General features: G+C 40.0%; 1 long non-coding RNA gene and 1 pseudogene across 7 annotated transcripts in view; both read left to right on the top strand.

The window, feature by feature from the left end:
* LOC100630169 (uncharacterized) overlaps positions 1-14,040 on the top strand; it is a 105,289-nt gene that overhangs the window by 68,924 nt on the left and 22,325 nt on the right. For 3 of the 7 annotated variants that reach the window (XR_011434303.1, XR_002805156.2, XR_011434301.1), the window contains exon 4: positions 7,516-7,733. The exons of the other annotated variants lie outside the window; for them this stretch is intronic. This is a non-coding gene — a long non-coding RNA (uncharacterized lncRNA). The remainder of the gene's footprint in view (positions 1-7,515; positions 7,734-14,040) is intronic. 7 annotated transcript variants of the gene reach the window in all.
* LOC111771369 (U6 spliceosomal RNA) lies at positions 8,383-8,506 on the top strand (annotated as a pseudogene).

The following is a 14,040-nucleotide window of genomic DNA, read 5'->3' as shown; positions in this document are numbered from 1 at the left end:
TATCATCTTATGCCCGTTAGAATGGCTATAATCACCAAGACAAAAAGTAATAAATGTTGGAGAGATTGTGGAGAAAAGGGAACCCTCATCTGCTGCTGGTGGGAATATAAACTGGTGCAGCCACTTTGGAAAATAGTATGGAGATTTCTCAAAAAACTAAAAATAGAAATACTATCTGACCCAGCTATACCCCTGCTGGGTATTTATCCAAAGAACTTGAAATCAACAATACAAAGAGACTTATGCACCCCTATATTTATTGCAGCATTATTCACAATAGCCAAGATGTGGAAGCAACCCAAGTGCCCAACAACTAATGTTCAATAAAGAAGATGTGGTATGTACATATAATGGAATACTACTCAGCCATAAAAAAGATGAAATCATCCCATTCATAACCACATGGATGGACCTTGAGGACATAATGTTAAGCCAAAGAAGCCAGACAAAGACAAATACCAAATGATTTCATTCATCTGTGGAATATAAACAAACTCATGGACAAAGAGAACAATTTAGTGGTTACCAGGGGGAAGGGAGGGGAAGGTGGGCACAAGGGGTGCAGGGGCACATTTATATGGTGTTTGACAAATATTAATGCACAAGTGAAATGGCACAATGTTATAAACTATTTAGACCACAATAAAAAAGTTTTTAAAAAAAAATTGACTATAAGGCTACAGCAATCAAGACTCTGTGATACCAGCATAATGACATACAGCTAGATATATAGATCAATGAAGTGGAGTTGAGAGTCTGGAAATAAACCCTTACATTTATGGTCAATTGATCTTCAACAAAGTGGGCAAGTCAATGGAGAAAGAACAGTCTTTTCAACAAATGGTGTTGGGACAACCAGACATCCACATGCGAATGAATGAAGTTGGACCACTACCACATCATATACAAAAATTAACTCAAAATTGATTTTAAAAACCCCTAAATGTAAGAGCTAAAACTATAAAAATGTTAGAAGAAAACATATGTGTAAATCTTCGTGACCTTGGATCAGGCAATGGTTTCTTAGATATGACACCTAAAGCACAAGCAACCAAAGGGAAAAAATAGACAAATTGGACTTCATCAAAATTAAAACATTTGTGCTTCAAGGGACACCATCAAGAAAATACAAAACCACAAAACGGGGTAAATCTTTGCAAATCATATATCTGCGTCCAGCATCCAGCATCCAGCATCCAGCATCTATAAAGAACTCTTACAATTCTATAATAAAAATACAAATAACTCAGTTAAAAAGTGGGGAAAGGAGTTGAATAGATGTTTCTCCAAAGAACATAATGGTCAATATGTACATGAAAATATGCCAGACATCATTGGCCATATTGATCATTTGGGAAATGCAAATCAAAACCACAATGAAATACTATTCCAGATCCACTGGGATGGCTATAATTTTAAAAAAGGAAAATAAGAAACGGTGAGGATGTGGAGAAATTAGAACCCTCATACTTTGCTGGTAGGAATGTAAAATGGTGCAGCCACTTTAGAAAACAGATTTGTAGTTCCTCAAAAAGTAAAACATAGAGTTACCATATGACCCAGCAATTTCATTCCTAGGCACATACTCAAAAGAAGTGAAAAAATATGTTCACACAAAACCTTGTATATAAATGTTTCTAGCAGCATTATTCATAATAACTGAAAAGTAGAAATCACTCAAATGTCCATCAACTGATGAATGGACAGACAAAATGTGGAGTCTCCATGTAATGGAATTATTCAGCGGTAAAAAGGAATGAAATTTTGATACAGGCTACACCATGATGAACCTCGAAAATGTTATGCTAAGTGAAAGAAGGCAGACACAAAAGGCCACATATTGTACAACATTTATATGAAATATCCATAATAGGCAAATTCACAGAGACAGAAAGTAGATTAGTGATTGTGAGGAGGTAAGGGGAGAGGAGAATGAGAAGTGACTGCTAACAGACATGGGGATTTTTGGGGAGATGATGAAAACGTTCTAGGATTGGATAGAGGAGATAAGTTGCTCAACATTGTGAATATAATTTAAAAAACACTGAATTAAAGACTTAAAGAAAGTCGATGGATTAAAAAAAAGCAAAATGAAACAAAACAAACTGATCTCAGTAAATATAGAAAATCTAAACAATACCAATTTCCATAGAATCAATAGGCAAGTTTTCAAAGAGCTCTTTCTCCAAAAGGCTTCAATCCAGATGGTTTCATAGGAGAATTCTATTAAACTCAAAAACAATTTTCATCCTAATGGTACTTAATCTTTTATTCTAGAAAATAAGAAAAGAACAAAAACTTCCAAATTCTTTTTCTGAAGTGAGTATAATGTTGATACCAAAAATGTAATAAAAATTGCATAAGACACTCCACAGAAGTCTTACTGATGAATATCTATACAAAAATTGAAAATAAAATACTAGCAACAAAATGCAATAACCCATTAAAGCAAAATGAGATTTATTCCAGACTGAAAGAATAGTTCTATGTTGGGGAGAGTATTAATATAGTTCATCATATTAACAGATCTGAGAAAGAAAAATCTTACAGGATCATTTCTATAGATATTTAAGAGACATTTGACAGAATTCAACATGCATTCATAATTTTAAGGACTCAATGTATTAGTCAGAGTTCTCCAGAGAAACAGAAGCAACAGGAGATAGCTAGCTAGCTAGAAAGATATGATGGCTATAGATAAAGATAAGAGATTTATTATAGGAATTGGTTCAAGAAGACCCACGATCTGCCACCTGCAAGCTGGAGACCCAGAACTCCAGTGGTATAACTTAGTCTGAATCTGAAGGCCTGAGAACTAGGGGAGCCAGTGGTGTGAGCCTGAGTCCAAAGGCCCAAGAGTCAGGTGGCTGATGGTCTAAGTCCTGGTCTGAGGCCTAAGACCTGAGGACCAGGAGCACCGATCTCTGAGGGCAGGGGAAGACAGATGTCTCAGCTTAAGCAAAGAGAGCAAATTTGCCCTTCCCTTGCCTTTTTCTTCTTCTCAGGCCTCCAACAGATTGGGTGACGTCCACCTGCATTGGTGAGGACACTCTTCTTTACTCAGTCTACCGATTCAAATGCTCATCCCTTCTGGAGGCACCCTCACAGACACACCCAGAAGCCATGTTTTACCAGCTATCTGGCCATCCCTTAGCTCAGTCAAGTTGACACATAAAATTAACTATCACACTCAATAAAGTAGAACTTGAGGAAAAACTTCCTTACCATGAAATACATATGTCTCAGCCTAAAATCCAGTTTCTTACTTATTGAGGAAGCACAAGCAGACTTTCCATCAAAGTCAGGAATGAGGTAGGACTATCCCACATTCACCATTATTATTTAGCATTAATTAGAGGCTTTCGCCAATGCAATTAGACAAGTAATAATAGAGACATAAATATTGGACAGGAAATGGTAGAAGGTAGAAAAGATAGAAGAAAAAAGAAAACTATCTTATCTGTAGATATGATATCATGAAATATCCGAAAAATCCAAGAGATTCAATGGAAAAACTACTACAAAGAAGAAAAAAGAGAAAACTTAGGGGCCAGTCCCATGGACGAGTGGGTAAAGTTCTTCATGCTCCACTTCGGTAGCCTGGGTTCACAGGTTTGGATCCGAGGTGTGGACCTGCTCCCCTCATCAGCCATGCTGTGGAAGCATCTCACGTATAAAGATTGGCATAGATGTTGGCTCAAGGCTAATCTTCCTTAAGCATAAAAAGAGGAGGATTGCCAACAGATGTTAGCTCAGGGCAAATCTTCTTCATAAAAAAAAGAAAAAGAAAACTTAATAAAGTAGTAGGAAATAAAATTAATATACAGAAATCAAGAGCCTCAACTATACAAACAATGGCCAGTTAGATGATATGATGGGAAAGAAGACACAACCACAATAAAAAAAAAGCACAGAAATTTAACAAAAAAATACAAATGCTACATTAGGAAAACCTGAAAGATATAAAAATAGACTTGAACAAATGGAAAGGCATACCGTGTTTTTGGATAGGAAGGCTTGAAATCATAAAGATGTCAAGCAATCCTAAATTAACTCATAAATTTAACATAATCCTAGTTAAAATACCAACAGATCTTTTCTAGAGCTAGACAAGTAAATTTAATGTTCATATGAAAAAATAAATAGCAAAAATAGCCAAGAAAACACTGATAAAAATGAGCAAGGAGGTGAGATTAGCTTTAATTGATATTAAAACAAATTACAAACCCTTTACAGTTGTAAGAGTGTGTCATAATAGATCAATGAAATAGAACAGAAAATCCAGAAATAGTCCCAAGTGCATATAGAAAGTTAATAGACGACATGGGTGACATCTCCAATAAGTGGGGAAGAGATAGAGTTAACAGCTGGATAGTCATTTGAAAAATATAAAATTAGTTCTGTACTTCAAGTTGTATACTAAGATAAAGTCTATAGGCAACACAAATCTAAGTGTAAAATATATGGGTGAATTTCTTTATGAACTTGGAGTGGTGAAAATGACTCAAAACAAAATCCAGAAGTAAAAAGGCTGACACATTCAGCCACATTAAAAAAAATTTCAAGTTGAAGAAAACTTTAAAAATTCAAGAGATAAATAACAACTTGAGAAAAGCTTATATTGCAAATGGCGAATGTCCCTAATATATAAAAGATGTAACTCCTTAAAAATATCTGATTAACCAGAAATCTTCATTCTTTGACCATGGAGAAAAAAGGAATTTATTATGCTATTATTTTAAAATGTAATCTTTTCAGTGTTTTTAAAAACATTTTATATTGAAATTAATTTTAGAGTTACAGAAACGCAAAAAATAGTGCAGAGTGTTCCTGTGTGTCCCTAAGCGATTTCCCCCTCATGGTCATTCTTATGCAATCATGGTACAGTTATCAAAACTAGGAAATTAACACTGGTTCGAAACCATGAACTAAACTACGGATCTTACTGCACTTTCACCAGCTGTGCCCGCACCTCCCTTCTCTCTTCCAGGGTCCAGTGCCAAATCTGCTGTTGTCTTCAGTTGTCTAGTCTCTATAAATTCCTCCAATCTGAGACAGGTCCTCCTCAATCTTTCTTTCCTGAGTGTGATACTTTTGAAAAGTCTTGCTCAGTGACTTTGTGGAATGTCCTCCGTTTGAGTTTGTCAGACATTTTCTCCCGCATTGATTGTGGTGATGCGTTTGTGAAGAATGCCATAGATGTGATTTCGTGTTCTTCTCAGAGCATCGTGTCAGGGGGCACTTGTTGAAATGTCTTATTACTGATGATATTCCCTGATCACTTGGTTCAGAGAGTGTCTGCCAGCTTTCCCCACTATAAGTTATTACTTTTCCCCTTGTAATTAGTAAATATCTTTGGAAAGATACTTCAAGACCATGCAAATATGCTATTTCTCCTCAAACTTTGCCCACTGATTTTAGCAGCCATCGGTTGCTCTTGCCCGTAACAATGATCACTGTAGTGTTTGCCAAATGGTGTTTTGGTGTTATTCTTAAAAGGAAACCCCAGGACAGGGAGCTTCGTGTTTGTTTGTTCTGTTTGGGCAATGAGCAGCCATTTGGCAATGTTGAATTTGGAATTATTTAGACTTTTCACAACAATGAAAAATGTTTTAGTCAATTAATTTAGTAAACATTTATTAAACCATTGTTATAACCAAAACATCTCGGAGAAGTCTGCAGAAGGCAGGGTGGTTCTGGTTTGTATGTGAGTCTTTTTCTCACCTCAAATCCCACTGACCCCCACGATTGTTCTAGAAGTTCTTGCAAAGAGGCCCAGAGACAGAACCTCAGGACCAACTTCCACTTTCACTCCATAGGGGTTATTCTCCTAGGGGGTGAGTCAAATAGCTTCTCCAAGATCTAGTTTCCTTCTTTTTAAAATGGGGATTCTAATACAGATTGATGTGAGAATTAAATGAATGAATGTATATAGAAGTATTTTTTAATCAAAAGGCATTTTTCAAACTATAAAGTGTTCTGCAAATTCATTTATTACTCAACAGAGACTTACTGAGTCCTGCCAAGCATGAGCTCCTTCCAGGTGTTGGAATAGACCAGTGAAAGGCCTCTGTCCTCGTGGAGCTTATATTTTAGAGGGAAGAGACGGACAATATACAAGGAAACAGATACAGATAATTTCAGAGAGTAATAAGTGCTGCAAAGTAAACAAAACAGGATGATGTAATAAAATGTGCTATAAGGAAGATAAAATAGGATGACTATTAGAGAGTGAGGGTGGTTGGGTGGGAGGAGACGTTAGGTGTTCTGGTCAGGGACGTTCTCTCTGGAGGTGGCTTTTGAGTTAAGATCTTTCAGATGAGAAGGAGGCGGGCCTGTGAAGAGCTGGGGGGAAGCACAGAGGAAGGCCGTATGCTGGGGAACAGGAGGAGGACAGCGTCATGGTGCTGTAGCCAGCCCTGTGAGGTCCAGCCCAGAAGGCTGCAGGGCCAAAGCATGGAAAGCGTGCGGGCCCTGAAGTGGAGTCTAGGTTATCAGCGCAGTGGGAAGCCGCTGGAGGGTCTGAAGCAGGGGAATCACGTGATAGGATTTTCATTTTGAAAGATTGTTCTGGCTGCTGGAGGAGAATGGATTGAGGAGGTTGGTGAGAGCAGAAGTACTCCCTGAGGGTACTGCAGTGGTCCAGGCAGCAGAGAGTCGGGCCAGAACAGGGTATAATTATTGTGATTGTTATTGTTATAGGCTGAATGGTGTCCCGCCAAAGTCATGTCCCTGATACCACTACCTCAGAAAATAACCTTATTTGGAGATAAGGGCTTTAAAGAGGTGCTTAAGTTACAATGAGTGCATCAGGGTGGGCGATAATGCAATCTGACCGGTGTCCATATAAGAAGAAGAAACTTGGACACATGGACACCAGGGATGTGCACACAGAGGAAAGATAATGTGAGGATACAGGGAGAACACAGCAGTCTGCAAGCCAAGGAGAGAGACCTCAGAAGACCCACCCTGCCAGCACTTCGTCCTGGTTTCCAACATCCAGAACTGTGAGGAAATACATTTCTGCTGTTCAGGCACGCAGTCTGTGGTACTTTGTCGGCAGCCCGAGCAGCCCACTACCACCAGGACAGTGATGCTGGCGGGGCGACCTCAGCGTGGCGCTCGTCGTCGCCTGGTCAGCTCGCTCCGTGGTGAGGCCGCGGGTGGAGCAGGGCTCTTTGGAAAGCATATTTTAGTGGTGGAAACATGATCCTCACTCGATTAGAGGGACCTGTGGGAAAAGATGCCTTTTTCTGAACAGAATAGTTCTGCTGAATAAGGAGGTTGAGCCATTATTTCGGTTTCATTTCATGGCTTTGGCAAAATAAGGTTAATCCGTGAAAAACGCCTTCCACAAGGACAAGGCCTTCGTTTTGTTGTCTGCTGTGCTGTAAATGGTACAGGGCACACAGTCGTGTTTGATAAATATTTATTAAATAATGAAAATCGTTTTAAATCCTGCTTTTGTGCCTTCTTTGAAATTTTTGAATTTTTTTAATATTCTCCTACGCTCAGCGGAACATCAGCTGTCCCACGGAGGAGGTAAAACCTTTGCCCTGCTCTCCCTTCGCCTGCGCCGGCGCCCTGGATCCTGTCTTCCCGCCGCTGCACCTTACACCGCCCTCGCCGGGAGGACGCGCGGCCAGCTCGAGGGACTGGCTCCGCCTTGTGACCGGAGCCCGGTACTGCACCTGCGGACGCCGGCCCGCCCCGAGCCAGCTGCCCGGCCAAAGGTCCGAGGAGGTGCAGACGCCGCGTGCAAACCAAATGTCGGCGCCGCTGGGGGGCAACCTTATTGCGACTCACTTTGCGCCCTCCTTTACTGCTCTCTCCACATAGTGCAGAGACTTAGTATTTAACCATAAGGCTTTGCAGTTAGTTTGCAGTTCTTATATAAGACAACGGCTGCTCTGACAAAGGAAGTGAAATGTCTCTGCAGATTTTAAAGACTATATGAAACAGTTGATTTTCATTTTCTCTGAAACCCTACCGAAATCAAGGTGTTGGTAGTTAAAAAAGGAAAATCCCATAAAATCAATTTAAAAGGGAGAAAACACTTTTCAAAAGGAAAAAAGGTTTTTTTTTTTTTTTTACAAGACACACGTTCGATTTCTGTTTTGTATACGTGACAGAACACCGGGCGGGTTGGTCCTCAGCCCGCTAGCTCAGGAGATGACCCTGTGCAGAGCCGGCAGGGCGCGGGCCGGTGGAGCGGTGCCAGCGCAGAGCATCAGTGGTGCGCTGGGCCCGCAACCTGCCGGCTGTACCGGCTCCCAAGAGCTGGGGGTTAGTTTCCAGGAATTCTGCAAGCCACTGTTAAAAACTAATTTATCTAAAAAAGAAATTATGTAAAAGTAGAAGTAAATGATATTAAAAACGAAGGTGCTCACTTCGGCAGCACTCACACTAAAATGGGAACTGTATGGACAAACGTTAGCCTGGGACGAGCTCAGCACGGCCCCTGCACAAGGGAGACACGCAAACTCAGGAAGCCGTCTATACTTTTTCAGGTCGTTCTGTATAAAATGCAAAACAAATGTGTTTATTAACACTGAAAACATAGCAAAGGTAATAAGTACTCGTCTACTGCTTCCTAAACACTGTGCTGCGTTTTGCTCTTATCCGTGCTCTGGAGATGCTCCCGTCTGGTGGGTGCGTGGTGGAGATGCCACCAATGGGATGCTGCTGGCGTCTCTCCCCAGCCCCTACTTGAGTGACTTCAGATTGTAGCTTGAAATTGGCCGCGGTGGTGTGTTTACACCATGAAAACGCAGATGCTACTCAGCAGGGCTGCTTCCTCCTGAGGAGCCGGGTGATGACCAGCACACCCTGGTGTGCAGATGAGTTTATCCACGGCTTTTCTCTCTACTCTCTTCCCAAAACCTGACAAAAAGACTTTAGGAGAAAGTATTACAATTTAAAAACTATTTTAATTTTATTTTACTACATTGACTTCAGTAAGTTTTTAAATAGTTGTTTTAAAAGGTTGCTTTAATAATTTTAAATACTTTATTAATTTTAATATTACAATAGTTTTAAAAGCTACTTTGAAATAATTTTTAAGCATTTCACTTGATTCAAAATCCCATCTAGTAAAAGTAAAATAGGTAAATCAGCCTTAATATTACATATAATTGTATCAATTACTTTATTTCATATTTTTGTTTAATTTTCTAGTTCCTGTCTAATATCCTGTTATTTTTATTTCTGAACTTCTTTCTTTTATTTTCATCATTAAGCTTTGGAATTTCTATTCCTTGTCTCCTTCTAAAACTATATTTCCACCTCTTTCAGCGATTTTCCTTTCCACTCCTCTTCCTTTCTAGGGCGCTCCCTTGCTCACAGTAGTGGCCTGTCTTTGCTGGCTCTGTCTTCTCACCCGTCTCCTTTCTCTCAGCTCACCTTTGGGAGCCTCACTGCTCCTACGGTGGGAGTGTTGGCTGCACAGCTTCCTCCAGAACGGCCAGGGCCCGGGCTCTGCCCAGCTGCCCCCGGAGTCCTTCAGGCCCCTGACCCCTCCTGCTGCGTTCCCACGTCCCGGGTGCCAGGACTGCTATGTGAGGGGCTCAGGGGTCATTTGGTCTTCTGTGCCTCCGGCCTTGTGTTTCAGCACAAGGGAGAACTAGAGAGGCTCAGGGTCACCTTGCTTCTGCTGTAATTTCCCTCTCCTCTCCTCTCTTCTCAGGGACTCTCTTTAGGAAGTTGGGAGGCCTCATGAAGTAAATTCATCTCATTCTGTTATCATTTGGGAAGAAGAGGCTAATTGTATTTAAACAGCACCTCCCTTCCCCTCCCTCATTTTCCCTCCAGTTCTTTTCTTCTCAGTTTCCCTCTCTGTGGCCCTTGGTGGGCGATGCCATCTACCCATGGCCGCTGGCCCACCGGCCTGGGGAGCCGCCTTCGTGGCAGAGGTCCATCTGAGCCTTCCACGGGACCTGCTGCTCATCTTTGGAGCTGGAGCCCAGTGCTCAGTAAGAGTCAGTCCTGAAAACCAGCTCTGACCCTGTGGTGGCCGGGAACCAACCATGGTGCTGCCTCCCTCAGGGTCTGGTGAGGACGAAAGGGGCTGCTTCTTTCCCATCAAGGAATAGCAGACTGATATCCAGCCTCATCTCAGCTTGTACTTCATGAAACAGAATATTTTAGATCTCTCCCGGTTGCCAAGATTTCAATTTTAAATTCTAAAGTATTGAGGAAAAAAGCTGTAACTAATATATTTTATTGTGAAATTGAGGGTTAAGACATCCTTAAAAATCAGCTTTTCAAGGCAAAATGACAAAAAATAGTACAACACAAAAGAGAAAATTATTTTGTTGTTGCTGAGGAAGATTGGCCCTGAGCTAACATCTGTGCCAATCTTGCTCTATTTTGTGTGTGGAATGCCACCACAGCATGGCTTGATGAGTGGTGTGTAGGTCTGCACCCAAGATCTGAACCCGCAAACCTTCAGCTGCTGAAGTGGAGCCCGCAAACTTAACCGCTACGCCACCAGGCCAGCCCCAAGAGCAAATTGTTTTATAAATAGTTTATAGGAGGCAGGATTTCTGTTATGATTTCTTATTACTTTGATTTTGATTGCTGAGAATGAAATGTGCTTATTTTTTTAATAAAAGCTTTTTACTTAAAAAACTTCAAACTTATAGACAAGCAGTGAGCGGCATGCTGGACTCATGTGTTTCCCTGAGACCAGCCAGTTATTTACGTCTGGTCACATTTGCTTTTGCTCGCACGCTGCTCTCTCCAGCTTTTTCCATATATACACACATTTATGCATTTTATTATTATTTTCATTTTGCTGGACTATTTGAGAGTATGTTGTAGACATTGTGACCTTTTCCCTGAAATACTACATTGTGTTTCTTCTGAGAACAAGAACATTCTCTGACATAAGTCACAGTTTTATATGTATGTGTTTTTTTCCAGTTTTTTTTAATTATTGATAGGTTACAATCTTGTGAAATTTCGATTGTACATTAATGTTTGTCAGTCATGTTGTAGGTGCACCACTTCACCCTTTTTGCCCACCCCCCACCCCACCTTTCCCCTGGTATCCACTAAACTGTTCTTGGTCCATAGTTTTAAATTCCTCATATGAGTGGAGTCATACACAGATTATCTTTCTCTTGCTGGCTTATTTCACTTAACATAATTCTTTCAAGTTCCATCCATGTTATTGCAAATGGAATGATTTTGTTCTGTTTTGCAGCTGAGTAGTATTCCATTGTATATATGTACCACATCTTCTTTATCCATTCGTCTGTTGATGGGCACTTAGGTTGCTTCCACGTCTTGGCTATTGTAAACAGTGCTGCAATAAACATTGAGGTGCACAGGACTTTTGGGATTGCTGACTTCAGGCTCTTTGGATAAATACCCAGTAGTGGGATGGCTGGATCGTATGGTAGTTCTATTTTTAGTTTTTTGAGGAATCTCCATACTGTTTTCCATAGTGGCTGCACCAGTTTGCATTCCCACCAGCAGTGTATGAGGGTGCCTTTTTCTCTGCAACCTCTCCAACATTTGTTGCTATTAGTTTTAGATATTTTTGTCATTCTAACGGGTGTAAGGTGATATCTTAGTGTAGTTTTGATTTGCATTTCCCTGATGATCAGCGATGATGAGCATCTTTTCATGTGCCTATTGGCCATCAGTATATCTTCTTTGGAGAAATGTCTGTTCATGTCTCCAGCCCATTTTTTGATTGGGTTGTTTGATGTTTTGTGATTGAGTTGCGAGAGTTCTTTATATATTAAGAATATTAAGCCTTTGTCAGATATATGACTTGCAAATATTTTTTCCCAGTTAGTGGGTTGTTTTTTTGTTTCAATCCTGTTTTCATTTGCCTTGAAAAAGCTCTTTAATCTGATGAAGTCCCATTTGTTTATTCTTTCTATTGTTTCCCTTCTCTGAGAAGGCATGGTGTCTGAAAAGATCCTTTTAATACTGATGTCAAAGAGTGTACTGCCTACGTTTTCTTCCAGAAGCCTTATGGTTTCAGGTCTCACCTTTAGGTCTTTAATCCATTTTGAGTTTATTTTGGTGAATGGTGAAAAAGAATGGTCAATTTTCATTCTTTTACATGTGGCTTTCCAGTTTTCCCAGCACCATTTGTTGAAAAGACTTTCTTTTCTCCATTGTATGCCCTCAGCTCCTTTGTCAAAGATAAGCTGTCCATAGATGTGTGGTTTTATTTCTGGGCTTTCAATTTTGTTCCATTGATCTGTGCACCTGTTTTTATACCAGTACCATGCTGTTTTGATTACTGTAGCTTTGTAGTATGTTTTGAAGTCAGGGATTGTGATGCCTCCCGTTTTGTTCTTTTTTCTCAGGATTGCTTTAGCAATTCGGGGTCTTTTGTTGCCCCATATGAATTTTAGGATTCTTTGTTCTAATTCTGTAAAGAATGTCATTGGGATTCTGATTGGGATGGCGTTGAATCTGTAGATTGCTTTAGGTAGAATGGACATTTTAACTATGTTTATTCTTCCAATCCATGTACATGGAATGTCTTTCCATCTCCTTATGTCGTCATCCAATATTCTCAGAAAGGCCTTGTAATTTTCATTATATAGGTCCTTCACTTCCTTAGTTAAATTTACCCCAAGGTATTTTATTCTTTTTGTTGCGATTGTGAATGGTATTGTATTCTTGAGTTCTTTTTCTGTTGGTTCATTACTGGAGTATAGAAATGCTACTGATTTATGCAAATTGATTTTATACCCTGCAACTTTGCTGTAGTTGTTGATTACTTCTAACAGTTTTCCAATGGATTCTTTGGGGTTTTCTACATATAAGATCATGTCGTCTGCAAACAGCGAGAGTTTCACTTCTTCCCTCCCTATTTGGATTCCTTTTATTCCTTTTTCTTGCCTGATTGCTCTGGCCAGGACCTCCAGTACTATGTTAAATAAGAATGGTGATAGAGGGCATCCTTGTCTTGTTCCTGTTTTCAGGGGGATGGGGTTCAGCTTTTGCCCATTGAGTATGATGTTGGCTATGGGTTTGTCGTATATGGCCTTTATTATGTTGAGGTAGTTTCCTTCTATGCCCATTTTGTTCAGAGTTTTTATCGTAAATGGCTGTTGGATCTTGTCAAATGCCTTCTCTGCATCTATTGAGATGATCATGTGGTTTTTATTCCTCAGTTTGTTGATGTGGTGTATCACGTTGATTGATTTGCGGATGTTGAACCATCCCTGTGTCCCTGGTATGAATCCCACCTGATCCTGATGTATGATTCTTTTGATGAATTGCTGAATTCTGGTTGCCAAAATTTTGTTTAGAATTTTTGCATCTATGTTCATCAGTGATATTGGCCTGTAGTTCTCTTTTTTCGTGGTGTCCTTGTCAGGTTTTGGTATCAGCGTGACGTTGGCCTCATAGAATGTGTTAGGAAGTATTCCATCTTCCCTAATTTTTTGGAATAGCTTGAAAAGGATAGGTATTAAATCCTCTCTGAAAGTTTGGTAGAATTCCCCAGGAAAGCCATCTGGTCCTGGGGTTTTATTCTTTGGGATGTTTTTGATTGCTGTTTCAATCTCTTTCCTTGTGATTGGTCTGTTCAAATTGTCTGCCTCTTCTTGAGTGAGCTTTGGGAGACTGTAGGAGTCCAGGAATTTATCCATTTCCTCTAGGTTATCCATTCTGTTGGCATACAGTTTTTTGTAGTATTCTCTTATAATCTGTTGTATTTCTGCAGAGTCTATTGTTATTTCTCCTCGCTCATTTCTGATTTTCTTTATTTGAGCTTTCTCCCTTATTTTCTTTGTAAGTCTGGCTAGTGGTTTGTCAATTTTATTTATCTTCTCAAAAAACCAGCTCTTTGTCTCATTGATCCTTTCTACTGCCTTTTTCGTTTCAATAGTATTTATTTCTGCTCTGATTTTTATTATTTCTCTCCTTCTGCTGACTTTGGGCTTCATTTGTTCTTTTTTCTCTAGTTCAGTTAGGTGTGCTTTAAGGTTGCTTATTTGGGATTTTTCTTGTTTGTTAAGATGTGCCTGCATTGCGATGAACTTTCCTCTTAATACAGCTTTTGCT

Source organism: Equus caballus, chromosome 30 (assembly GCF_041296265.1).
Source record: "Equus caballus isolate H_3958 breed thoroughbred chromosome 30, TB-T2T, whole genome shotgun sequence".
NCBI classification, from domain to species: domain Eukaryota; kingdom Metazoa; phylum Chordata; class Mammalia; order Perissodactyla; family Equidae; genus Equus; species Equus caballus.
This window is presented reverse-complemented; position numbering and strand designations above follow the sequence as displayed.